The sequence below is a fragment of the Furipterus horrens genome, unplaced genomic scaffold (genome assembly GCF_987537825.1).
Source record: "Furipterus horrens unplaced genomic scaffold, mFurHor1.1.pri manual_scaffold_2, whole genome shotgun sequence".
Lineage (NCBI taxonomy): Eukaryota > Metazoa > Chordata > Mammalia > Chiroptera > Furipteridae > Furipterus > Furipterus horrens.
Window position 1 is genome coordinate 154,086,938 of NW_028327172.1, and position 13,003 is coordinate 154,099,940.

At 45.5% G+C, this 13,003-nt stretch overlaps 1 protein-coding gene across 2 annotated transcripts in view; it reads left to right on the forward strand.

The window, feature by feature from the left end:
* Nucleotides 1-12,245, forward strand: part of ZNF438 (zinc finger protein 438) — a 192,419-nt gene extending 180,174 nt beyond the window's left edge. Inside the window, exons 7-8 of one of the 2 annotated variants that reach the window (XR_016509082.1) lie at nt 3,304-3,423; nt 12,018-12,245. The gene's annotated coding sequence lies outside the window, so the exon portion shown is untranslated. The remainder of the gene's footprint in view (nt 1-3,303; nt 3,424-12,017) is intronic. The other variant, XR_016509083.1, reaches the window with a different exon arrangement.
* The last annotated feature ends 758 nt before the right edge of the window (nt 12,246-13,003 follow it).

The window sequence follows — 13,003 nt, forward strand, 5'->3', positions numbered from 1 at the left end:
CTTTTATATCTTTCTGATGAATTAAGGGTTTATGTAAGGTGAGGGATTGAAAACATTAGCAGCTGACTCTCTTTGTGGATCTGCTTGCCAGACATGGCTGGATGGAAAAACACAGGCACCAATTTTAAATGGTTTCTCCACCAATTCCTATCAGCCGTAAACTCAGATGCTTCCCTGGTCCTGCAATGGGTGGATGATAGGAAGTCCTTGCCCTCCAGTTCGCCAAGGCTTTTTGAACCAGGTCTGCTAATTGAATTCACTTGTTTGCAGTTTTAAATGGTCTGTGTTTTCCACAGAGCAAGAATATATTAAACACATTTCATCTGTCATCCAAGAAGAATTGGAGCCTGCATTTTTATTACCAACTGACTTGTGTTTACCTTTTACTAGATTATCTTTGCATGTGTTTACAATGTAATTAAAAACAATCAAGTTAAATTATTTATTTAAATTGCTTCCTTTTGCAGAAGATTAAGGAGGAGAAAAGGTGCCTACAAGTATTTCATTTTTGCTGAGCGTTTCTGCCTTCTCACACAGAACTACATGGTGTATCTGGTCACCAAGAGCATTTTGTAATGTCACTGGTGATTTAACAATTACAAAATATTGTAATTAAATGTTCAAATGCTCGGTTACGTTTTCCCATTACAAATGACTGTGGAACTGATTAATTGCAGCCTGTTTACAAAGGACCTGGCTTTGGTAATGTTGTTTCCTGCAATGCACACCTCCGGGGAAAACAAGGATCTGAATCCTGAAGTCAGAACCAATTAAACTCTTGCGTTCTCCCCACTGCCGCCCTGAGCTGAGCCGCATTTTTCAGGCCAGTCTCAAGCAGGCTTGGCAGGTCTCGGAGGCTAAGGGCCTCTGGGTGCTGGGTGCCTCCTGCCAGCTATGAAAAAGTATTCCCTAGGAACGAGGCAAAATAGGGAAGAAAAATTATAAACCCACGAAGGCCATGGCTGCAGTGGGCAGCATCTGGCAGCCCTGCCCAGGAGCCCAGAAGTTTGATACTTGGATGGTTACAGAGAAGTGGAGAGCTAAGCAGCCGTGGAACAGAACATGAAAGGCCTCCAACCATCCAAATTTGCCTTTGGGCTGGTTGAATGTGAAAGCAAATCTTTAGATCAGTTGTCAAATAAGAAATTAGTGAGTGGGGACCAGTGACCAAGTCTCCTGATTTTTAAAGTGAGTTTTAATGGTTCCCGAGGCAATTTACAGAGACAATTTTAATGTGCTGACTCTCTGCTCTAGAGAGTGGAAAGTTGTGTAATTTCGCTCCCTCTGACTTTTTCCTTGACTTCGGTATTAAATAAACAAACAGCAACAGCGACCCAAATCTCTAGGATAATAAAGATCCAACAAATGAGTTGTCAAAGAAAAGTGTGTCCTCTTCCCAGGGTTGCTGCCAGGTTGTTTACTTTGCAGGATCCAAACCGCTCTGTCTTGCCCAGCAGTAAATGCAAACCCCAAAGTGGCTGCACAGAATTTTATTTTTTCTTTACAAAGGAAATTGTTTTTTTCATTTTCTTCCCTGACCAAAAGTAGGAAGTTTCTGACATGTAATATAGAGGCCACCCTCTTTAATCACCCCTAATTTATAAAGCAATTGGGCTGGAGGTTTACAACTTCATAGATGAGATAAGTGGACAAGGCCATTGTCACCAGTCTAAAGGAGCCTGGCAGCCCCTGGACAGTTCCCTGACCTCCAGGTCCCCACTCTGCGTCATCTGCGCCTTCTCTTCTCTCCTGCTCCTCACATCAATATATGGCTATGTGTTAATAAATCAAGATGAGCCCAAATCCTTCTAGACATTTCTCCACAGTTCAGCAAAGAGTGGTGTTTTTAAAATGTGGTCTGAGCGATAATTGGCTAATTCTTTCTCATTAATGCTATCTCATTCTCTGCCAAGCCAGGCCCAGCAGCACAGCCTTTGTGTTTATAGGAGGATGTTCCCTGTGATGCCCTGATCCTTCTCAAGGTGGCCCTCCAGATGTGCACCAGCACCACCCCAGAGGGAGAGGGGCCACCATAGGCCTCCTGTGCTGAGGGGAGACAGCCTACCTCAGCCACGTAGGGGCTGGACAGGATATGCTTCTCCCCCTCACTCTCACGCCATCTGAGCTGTGGTGCAGAAGTGTTCTAGACAGACCCCAGCCCAGTAATGCAGTCACCTGGCCATCCCATGTCTGAGCAGAGATTGCAAAACTAGCTAATAGCCTGGGGCAGGAAGAAGACAACCATCAGCCACCAACCAGGAGACCATGTTTGGGGATCCAGGAAGGAAAGTCAGGAGAGGCCCCTGAGGGTTGGCAGGGTTTCCCTGGCCTCATGGAAGGGCTTGGTCTTGCTGGTTTTGTGTTTCCAGACGGCAAAGCAACTCAGGCCTCCTTCAGCCTGGAGAGATAGACCCACTCAAGACCTGAGTTCTTGTTTATTCAGCCCCAGTCAGCTCCAAACCTGTCCCCCACAGGCACCCCAGGGCACAGCTCAGGGTCTCTGCACTGGATGATCGGAAGGAAAAGGCCAGTTTAAAAGGAAGCCAGCATGGAAGGAGGCTGAGGAGCTGGTACAGGCAGGACCCCAGGGCCAAGCTAGAATCCTCTGGGCCTGGGACGTGCCTCCCACTGCTCTATGGCTCATGGGGCATAACCACGGCACACTCTACAGGACTTGGCAGTGTTTTCTAAATTGAGGGACCCTGGCACTAAACCAGATTCTCCATCTTCGTGCTTTAGTTAAAAATCACATTACAACTTCTGAAGCCCAGTTGAATTATGACTGGAGTGGGCTGGATGCATGGGAATCCCGCAGCCGTCACCCAGCTTGGGCCAGCATCCACTTAAAACCCTGAGCTGGGCTGAAATGTCCCTGCTCAAGACTGTGGGCATAACACAGGGTCTAAAGGCAATGGATCTTCTACCTGGCAGCCTTATCTGCGTTGACTGTTCTGGGTTTTCAGCTAACTGTGAATGTGAAGGATAATTACCATTGTGTGTTACCTGAGATTACAGGGTTGTGTTCCAACTAATGACACCAGGAGAACCAAAAAGTTGTTAATATTTAATCAGTCACCTGGCTTACCAGTTGGTTAAATGAGGTGTGTAATTACACAATTATAACAGATATTTCAGATAGGAATGGTACCAGTATTAATACTGAAGGTGAAAGCTGGTAGAAATACACCAGCGCGTCATTTCAGAAATATTAGCAAAGAAGAACCTTTGAGGAGTGTCTCCCTTATGAAATTGTAAGCACAGATCTTAAATGCTTTTTCAATATGGCCTTTCTCTCTTCCTTAGGGGCTCTCAATAGCAAACATCAGGCCAGATGTTTTATTGATATCACAGATAACTATCACTGGAGTCTTTAAATGGGCCCCAAGAGACAAGCTCTGGAGTTTTCTTCATTGCATTCTAGAGGTGAGTCATGTTTCGTGGCTCTGTGTGCTAGCAGGTTTTACTTGTTTGATTGTTTTTTAAATTTTTAGCTGACATCTGACACTAAGCCAAAACCCAGGGCAGTGACTACCAATGCCTCCTTCTCTGAGCTGTTTCTACAACACCACCCCTAAGTCTACACCTCTTGTCCCTGAGCTGGGCGGCACTTATCTAACAAGGAAGCTGCCCAAGCTGTCTTTGCTAGAACATGCTATTGGCAGTCACTGTGTGGTCCCGCTGGCCATACCAGTTTCTCTCAGTTGTTCATAGCTTCTCAGCAGAAAATGCCATTTCTGCTGAGGGGCCTGGGAAGCCAGTTAGCTGAGTGTTTGTCCATGGCCAACGCCTGGAACACACAGTCGAGATCTCATTAAAGGCATCTGGAACAGTTCAGCACCCAAACCTGTGCTGTCACTGACCAGGATGATGGCAGCTCTGTGGCAGGAACCTGAGTAAGGTGTGTGGAATGCATTATGGGTAACTCCACATCCCTCCAGGGACATTTGTCAAAGTTGCAAAGACATCCTTCTCCCTCTGCTCCATTTGTTGACCATTTTGAGAGTCACTGAGTTTACCTGTGCCCAGTGATGCACTGTTAGCAGCTAGAAATACCCATCTCTACCTCCCTGATCTGGCCTCCTCACGTCTGGGTCCCAAGATTTCATGGCCTTCCTTGATTTTAATAAACCTCTAGACTTTCAGTCAAGATAATGGTGTAGGCAGACATGGCTCTACTCTTTGCACAACCACATCAAAATTACAACTAAAGTATAGAACAACCATCACTCAGAACCATCAGCAATCAAGTTGAAAGGAAGTCTGACAACTATGGAATTAAAGAAACCACATCCATCCAGACTGAGCCAGCAAGCTGGTGCCTATCTGAGGTTCCATTGACCTGGTAACAGAGACTCCAGCCCACCTAACTTACAGGCCCATTGAAGCTGCTTTTCCATATAGCTGGTCTTGGTTCATGCTTCACAACTTCCTAAATCCTCTCAAACAAGCAACAACTGGCCTCAGTGATCCCCAGGCCCAGCACTAGCAGCAGCCAACCTAGATTCACAGCTTGTCTTCACCTGGGACTCTCCAAGCCCAGCACAAATAACAGATATCTCAGATTGCTTTAGAGCTCATGCAAGTTGGCTCCAAGCAGAACACAGGTTGGGGCTGACCTTGGCCTGTATCACCTAAGAAATCCCAGAGCCTGCATATCCAGTGAATAAGTGAATAACTACAGACCACATCAGAGCACCACCACCCTGCCCCTGCACAGCTGATCCACCACAGAGGGCAGAGGTTGGAGGTCAGTGGTCACAGCCAATTCTTGCAGCTGAATGGCCTGGGTTAATCCCTCCCATTGATCTGCCAACAGCAACCAAGGCTCAACTACAAGAGGAGGGTGTATTCAGCTCATATGAAGGGTGCACCTCGAGTACCCACTTGAGTGATAGGGAGGCCGTGCCACGGAACCCTACTATATAAGGCCATACTACCAAGACAGTGAGTTAAATCAGCTCTACCAAATACATACAAACAAACACAGGGAGGCTGCCAAAGCTAGGATATGAAGAAACATGGCTCAAATGAAAGAACAGATCAAAACTCCAGAAAAAGAGGTAAATGAAATGGAGATAAACAATCTATCAGATGCTGAGTTCAAAACACTTGTTACAAGGATGCTCAAGGAACTTAGTGAGGACTTCAACAGCATAAAAAAGATCCAGTCAGAAATGAAGGATACACTAATTGAAATAAAGAACAATTTACAGGGAAACAACAGTAGAGTGGGTAAAGCTGAGAATCAAATCAATGATGTGGAATATAAGGAAGCAAAAAAAACAAAACCTAATCAGAACAACAAGAAGAAAAAAATTGAAAAAATGAGGATAGTATAAGCAGGCTCTGGGACAATTTCAAGAGGTCCAACATTTGCATTATAGTGGTGCCAGAAGGAGAGGAGAAAGAGCAAGAAATTGGAAACCTATTTGAAAAAATAATGACAGGAAATGTCCCTAATTTGGTGAAGGAAATAGACATGCAAGTCCAGGAAGCAGAGAAAGTCCCAAACAAGATGGATACAAAGAGGCCCACTCCAAGACACATCATAATTAAAATGTCAAAGGTTAAAGATAAAGAGAGAATCTTAAAAGCAGGAAGAGAAAAGAAGTTAGTTATCTATAAGGGAGTTTCCATAAGACTGTCAGATGATTTCTGAAAAGAAACTTTGCAGGCTAGAAGGGATTGGCAAGAAATATTCAAAGTCATTAAAAGCGGGGACCTACAACTAAGATTACTCTACTTAGCAAAGCTGTCATTTAGAATAAAAAGGCAGATAAGGAGCTTCCTAGACAAGAAAAACAACTAAAGGAGTTCATCATTACCAAGCCATTATTACAGTAGGCCCTCTCTATATTGCAGTTCACTTATCATGGACTCACTGTATCGCAGGATTTTAAAGAATATTATATTTAATTATCACGGATTATATTTAATTATCACGGATTTTTCGCTATATCACGGGATTTTGCGGTACTGTTAAAGTTAACTTGTTAAAGTTACGTAGGTTTAAGAGTGTAGAATATGTTTAAGAACATAAGTAGTGTTTATAAAAGTGTGGAGAAGGTTAATAAGGGAGTGGGAAAGGTTAATAAGGGACTGGGAACAGTTAATAAGGGACTGGGAATGGTTTATAAGTGTGTGGGAAGGGTTTATAAAGCCTTAAAATATATATAAATACTAAAATAAATGTAAGGTTCCTACTTTGTGGATTTTCACCTATCGTAGGGGGGTCTAAAATGTAATACCCACAATAGGTGATGGAATACTGTATATAAAATGTTAAAAGGATTTATTTAAGACAAAGGAGAAGATCAAAACTATAAAAATAAAAGGGCAAAAATTACATATCTATCAACAATCGAATCTAAAAAACAAACTAAGCAATCAAGAACAGAGACAGAATCATGGATACAGAGAGTGTTTTGATGGTTGTCAGTTGGAATGGGGATGTGGAGGGATGGATGAAGAGGTGAGGGGATTAAGAAGTACAGATAGGCAATTACAAAATAGCCATGTGGATGTAAAGTACAGTATAGGAAATGGAGTAGCCAAAGAACTTATACACATGACCCAGAGACGTGAACAATGGTGGGGGGATTGCCTGAGGGGGGGGCACTGGGTGAGGGGGGGCAAGGGAGAAAAAGCTGGGCAACGGTAATAGCATAATCAATAAAATATAATTTAAAAAATAGAGAGAAGCATCTATTATCTGTCATCTGTCTAGCAATGTCCCTCAATATCCAAGTCCAGCCTATTGGCATGTGCTCTGGTGCTGGCAGGAAGCAGAGGCCCCCCTCACCCCCGATCCTCCGTGGGCAAGCACCACGGCTCCTTGTGGACGAGGAAGGGAAAGGAGTCCAGAGACAGGAAGTCTCAGCTCATTTTGCCATTCAAAGGTCACCCTCTGTCTGAGGCCTTCCCCAGTCTCTGTGGATAGAGTTCATCTCCGTGTGCTCTGGGCTCCCAGTGCTTCTGTGAGGCAGAATGAACGGCCCAGGAGCCAGACAGATCTGGTTTGGATTCTGGCTCTGGCCACTTGCTCTCAGTGTGAATGAGAGAGTGAGTCCCCTTTCTACGCCTCCATTTCCACAGTGTAGGGTGGGGTAACGCTGCATCATCAGAAGGGTATGGGGAGGAGAGGAGCAGCCTACCCTGGTGGCCGGCCTCTGGAGATGTTGGTTTTCTCCTCCTCATTCCGGCGAGGGTTAGTGACTGTTGCTGCAGACTGTTTCCAGCTCTTAACACCATTCAAGCCACAATAAGTACTCGACGAACACTAGTCATAATTCTTTGTAGCTTTATTTGGTGGTTTCTAGACCTTTTCTCAAAGTCAGAGCTTCACATTTTACCATCTCATCTTAAAAATCTGAGTGTACATGCCTGCTACACACTCCTATACCTAACAGTTTGCTGAACAAACGAACTGAACGGAATGCATGATGACGTTGTGCGCTGTCACTGGAGGGCCGTCAGGGGTGTACTAGTGATGCTGTCTGTGGGCAGGTAGCACAGGCCGGGGATACTGACATACAGTGTTCAAGCAGGTCCTAGGACATCCTCCCTTGGTCCAGGCTCACAGAGGACACACCATAAGCAAATCCAGCAAGAACAGGCAGATCATCAAACATTTGCAGTTAAAACCACCCAGTTCTATATGAAAACCAGAGCCTTAAGCAGAGACTGAGGGGTCTGGATTGGAACATCTCTTAACACATTTGCACTGAAATCATTGTGGATGCTAGAGGAGAAATATTTAAATCATAATAATCATGATTAACTTGTTGGCAAAAGTAAGCAGGTGAAAGCTACCACTACTTAATGGAGACTTGAGTTGGTGATAAGCCCATTTATGCAGTTCTTTCTTAAACACAAAAGAGAGACCCTCCAGTGTCTCCGTGTTTCATTTAGGGGCCTGACGGAGTAAGAAAGCCAGCAGAGAGCTGGTACCAATGTCTTTTAATGTGCCCTCTTTGTCCCCCCTCCTCCAATGACGCCTCCCCTGGGGGCAGACCTCCTGGTCTTTCTCAGCAGGCTGGTGTTGAAAGGCAGTTCTCAGCTAAGTAAATAGTGTTGGGAGGAAGCCAAAGCTCTTGGAAGTGAGTTAATCCTTTCCCCATCCAAATCCCTCACAACAATCTGGGTTTGTTTAGTCATTCGGTACTGGTGTTTGAGAGCTTTTTCATAAACACGAAGAGAATCACCCACTCGGGCAGTGTCCAGAGTGGCCATCACAGGTACGAGGTCACTCTTGCTCCTGAGGGCTGGCCGTATCGTTGCCTTCATATTAGAAGGCAGTCCTTACTCTGCATCATCTGCCCCTTGTGGCACACGCATGCCCGTAGCATGAAGCCTCCTCAGCAAGAAGAGTGTTCCTCCTGATGCTGCACACTCACTGGCCTGCAGGCCTCCCTCGAGTCTTGATCTTTGGGCAGGCAGGGGCCTGGAGATGGGGTGCTGGGTCTGAAAGATCTGAGTGTCGGAAAGCCCTCTGTCCCTCTTCTCTTTCCTCCTGAGGCTCTCACTCCACCCTGTCAACCACTAATATCCGACCTGAGGTAACCCAGCATCACAGACATGTTGCTTTAGAGTGGCCTCACCTGTGTCCCAGGTAGTCCTCCATCTCCCACCTGCATGTAGAAAGACTCCAGATAGGGACTTTGAATGGGGCTTCCCAGACCCCCTCCCAACACTCAATTCTCAGACATCAGTTGGGTGTCCTACAATTCAGGTCAATTCTCACACTGTCTACATGGAGATAGCACCAGATCCCACTGGTAAAGGGCTCAGTCCTCAAGACTATCCCCTCTACCCTCCCACCCTGCCCCCACCACACACACTTCAGAAGCCAGATGCAAGCCCAGACTCTTGCCTGTGCTACCGGCCATAGACTGGAGGTTCCAATGACCCCCTCCAACTCAGAACACCAATCGCAAGTCCAGGTTGTCATCTGTACTTCTGACCAAGTGGCTCTAAATCGGAGGTTCCCCCAACCCACTCCTTGGGTTTGATTAAATTGCTAGAATGGCTCACAAACTCAGAGAAACATATTACTTACTAGATAACAGATTTATTCCAAAGGATATTAAAGAATATGGATTGACTGCAAGATGAAGATATACATAGAGCCAGGTCCTGAAAGAAGGAGCTTCTGTCCTCGAGGAGTTTGAGGGCTGGCACAGTGGCACGTGGACATGCTCTGGCTCCCACACTGAAACCGATGTGGAAACTCTCGGAACAAAAAGGACAGCAAGCCATCCTCCTGGTTTTTATGGAGGCTTCATTACATGGTCATAATCGACTAACACTGGCTGTCAGTGACTGTGTCAAACTCCAGCCCCTCTCTCCTTCCCAGAGTTCAGGGAGTAGGGCTGAAAGTTTCACTCCCTTAATCACTGTGGTTGGCTCCACTGACAACCAGGAGCACCCCCTCCCCGCACCCCCTCCCGTAGGTGTTTTCCAAAAGTCACCTCATTAACATAACGAGACACCTTTTTTTTTTTTTCTTCATTCTCAATGCTTAGGAAATTCCAAGGTTTTGGAGAGCTGTTAGCCTGGAACTGTGGAAAAGACCAAGTGTCTTGTAAACCTAGTATCTCAGGCCTGCACTTTGCTGTGGTGAGTGGGGGGAGGGGACTTGCAAACACTGCTGCAGGCTCTCTGCTGTGATATCAAGGGGCAATCAATTCTGCAGAGCAGTGAGAGCCCAGACAACAAGATGAGCATCCTCAGCCCGGCTCTGCTGCTCTCCTCAGAGGGAATCGGAGCACCAGAGGAGGTGCCAGAAGCTGAACACAGGGGCACAAATATGTGCTGAGTTAAAAATGTGAATGCTCCAAGGATGCAGCCTCAAACATTTCAGCTGATAGGGCACCGGAAAACTGACGTGCTGCTTAGTTTTACACCGTCTCCTAAATATTTTGTTTGCACTCCATTGAAATATGCACTATCATATGGACCCTAGAAGACAGGTTCATTTGATAAGAATCCTGAGGAGGAATTTATCTGCTGAAATGGAATCCCCAGGGTCAGCCAAGGACCCAAATTCTATAAATAATAAGAGGCTGGTGATCCTTTCCTGACAAGGGCTCCTCATGGACTCTGTACACCAGGAAGAACCTCAACCTCAGACTGAAATCTCTTCCCACACTAGGCCTCACCTGTTTATGCCATCTGAGGCAGCTGCTGCAGGGAATCCTGGTTTCCTCTTTCTACAAAAGGACAGAGACCTGCTCTGTGCCATAAGAAGTGCACAATTTGGATACTTCATTTTCCTAAAGCAGCCCTCACTGAAAACCTGGGCAGGAACTTCCTCTATGAAAGGCGGCTCCCCCTTTGGCTCAGTGAAATAGTGTAAGTCTCTTTACCTGAATCTGTGTTGCCTGAGCTGCAGCTCCTTTTGCCCAAATAAATGCTTATTCTTTATCACAGTCTAAAGTTAATTTTATTTACAACGGCAGCCCCTGCATTATTTATACTCCTTCAGACCCAGACACTTCCTGCAAAAACTTACTCTGTCACAAGGCAGGGACAAAGGGGAGAGCTTTGGAAGGGAAAGACTGAAATAGCCAAAGTCACCTTGAAACTCATCACAGAGAAGCAAGGCTCTGCCCCACTGATTGAAGCGGGAGGAGCTTAGCCTGGAGGGTTTGATTCCAGGGCCCCAGCTCCTTCCAAGCCTCCTGCTTCCTTCCTCTCTCTCCACCTACCCCTCCTCCCTCTTTCCTCACATTCTCTCCAAATCACTTTGTCCTCTCCCATGTCACTGTCTCTGTCTTCTCTCCCTCTGTCTTCTTTGGAGGTTTTTACACGGGAGGTTGGCAGCCTCTCTCATGCACAACATCACTGAAAGCTTCAGAGTTTTCACCTCAAAATGAAATCCTTGGACTGGGTTCTGCCTAGATTCCTCCCCATCACCATCCAGCCCTCTGCAGGAACTACCATTCCTTCACTGGCCCTAGCTCTTAAAATATGTTTAAAAGGCAAATGCTCCCAAGAACTCTAGAAAAGTATTAAACCCCAAATGGCCAAAAGAATCTAGAAACTTTTCTTCTGCTCTTTGGTAGAGAAACTTCACTGCCATAGTCAAATCACCATTTTTCTTCCTGGGCTGAAGTGTAAGTGCCAAGAAAGTGGTGCTTGGTTCTGCCTCACCAATCTATCCTGTGGCCTAAAAAGTGTCCAGATAAAACAGTTAATACATATCTACTGAGGGACAGAGGGACCTGATCATGACTTGGGTCAAGTTCATTAGCCTTTCACATTCGACACAATGCCATGCATTGGAGATACAGCTCTTCACACAAAACGCTGTGTTGAGGTCCTGCTTCTGAACTTCATGTGAACTTGAGAGACTCAAGTTCAATCAAAGGAGTTGCTTAATTCTGGCCATTCATTATGGGTGTCGCTGCCCTGTTTCCTGGTCAGGGCCATGTAAAATGCACTCAGCAGAAAGGGACAGTATCTGCAGAGCAACCTCAGAACTTCCAGCAGGAGTTCATACACCGCACTAGCACAGTTAGTTTGGGGCTCTGCTCTACAGGCTTCATTAAGCTTTCAGCCTAGAAGACCCCAAAAAGGGGGTGAATGCTTAGAAGGGATGTCCTTTTGAAACTTTCCAGGAGTTGGTTAATGATAAATGCAGCTATAGGGAGTAATCGTGAAAGCAATGCTTTCTCAGATGCGTATGTTACTGAACATTTCTGCTCTAGCCTGTTGGAGTCTGTTCCTAAAAAATACCCCAAACTATATTAATGGAAGCAAGTCTCTGAATAAAAAGGTCCACCCAAAACTGCATTTAATCAAATGCAGTCACTTTCCACACTGGAGATGTAGGGCAGACCCAGAGAAGGGGGAAATGGGAAAAGTGAACTAAGTTGGCAGGAACAAACCATTACTAAATCCAGCTCATTTCAGTAAAAACAGGGATGAGAGCAAAAGCAAGTTTTAAAACTGAATTCTTTCAAGATGACTCAGGGATCGTCTTTCTTATGCCAATTTTCTATTTGTTTTTATAGATGAATGAATGAGGACCCACGAGATGAGTCTCATGTTGAACAATGAGCACGTCTGACGTACCGTAGGAGCACAGCATTGAAGGGGACTCTTCACCCAAACCTAGACAAATATTTGAATACATTTTGGGGAAAGGGAGGTAATGCCCCATTTGGTCTATTTTATAATGCATTTGTGTAAGGGGAATGGAGGAGGAAATGGGATTTGAAAATAAAACCATCTACTTCAGAGATGTGGGCGATAAAAGCATCGGTTTCTCTTTCAGGACTCTCTGAAAGTATGAATTACATACACTCATCAAAACTTTTCACATTAAATTCCAAGAGTAAAATTAGAAGCCACGTTAATATCCAACCACGCAGCAACTGGCCGACAGATGTGGCAGCCTTATGGTTAAGAGATTACATGGTTTGAGCTGACAATTGACTGTCTGTGTCCCTGGAAGGGAGGATGTGTAGCAAACATCTTATCAGACACAGAAAACATGCAGCCCCGGAAAGAAGGAACATGCAAATCGAACTGCCTGCAATGCTTTCAAAGCTTCACATGTTCCCACTAAACTGCTATTTCAGAGAGCTAAAGGGTTTTTCCTCCTTTAAGAACGAAGAGTTAATCTCCAAATTCAGAGCCAGAAACCTGTCATATTAAATCCCAGTAAAGACCAACATTCCTTCCAACTTCCCTACTCACAGTGTGGCTGAGTTTTCCAGCAATCCACAGGCTAAGTAGCTGTCATGCAAAACAGAGCCGTTCATCACGGCTGCGGGGGGCTCTGGGATTCCAAGCTGGGGACCACTTTTTTGGCATGTTGGGCTCCCTTTGGGAGAAAAAGCCTGGGGAGCATGAGGGAAAACGCCTGAAAGGCCAGGAAGGGCTGGAGGAGGGGGGCTGTCCTGGTTTACACAACACCATGAGGTCACAATTTTAGTCCCCTGCAAAGGCATCAGGCGCCCTGGTGGAAAAGTGTCCCAGGCTTCATGTCTCAGAA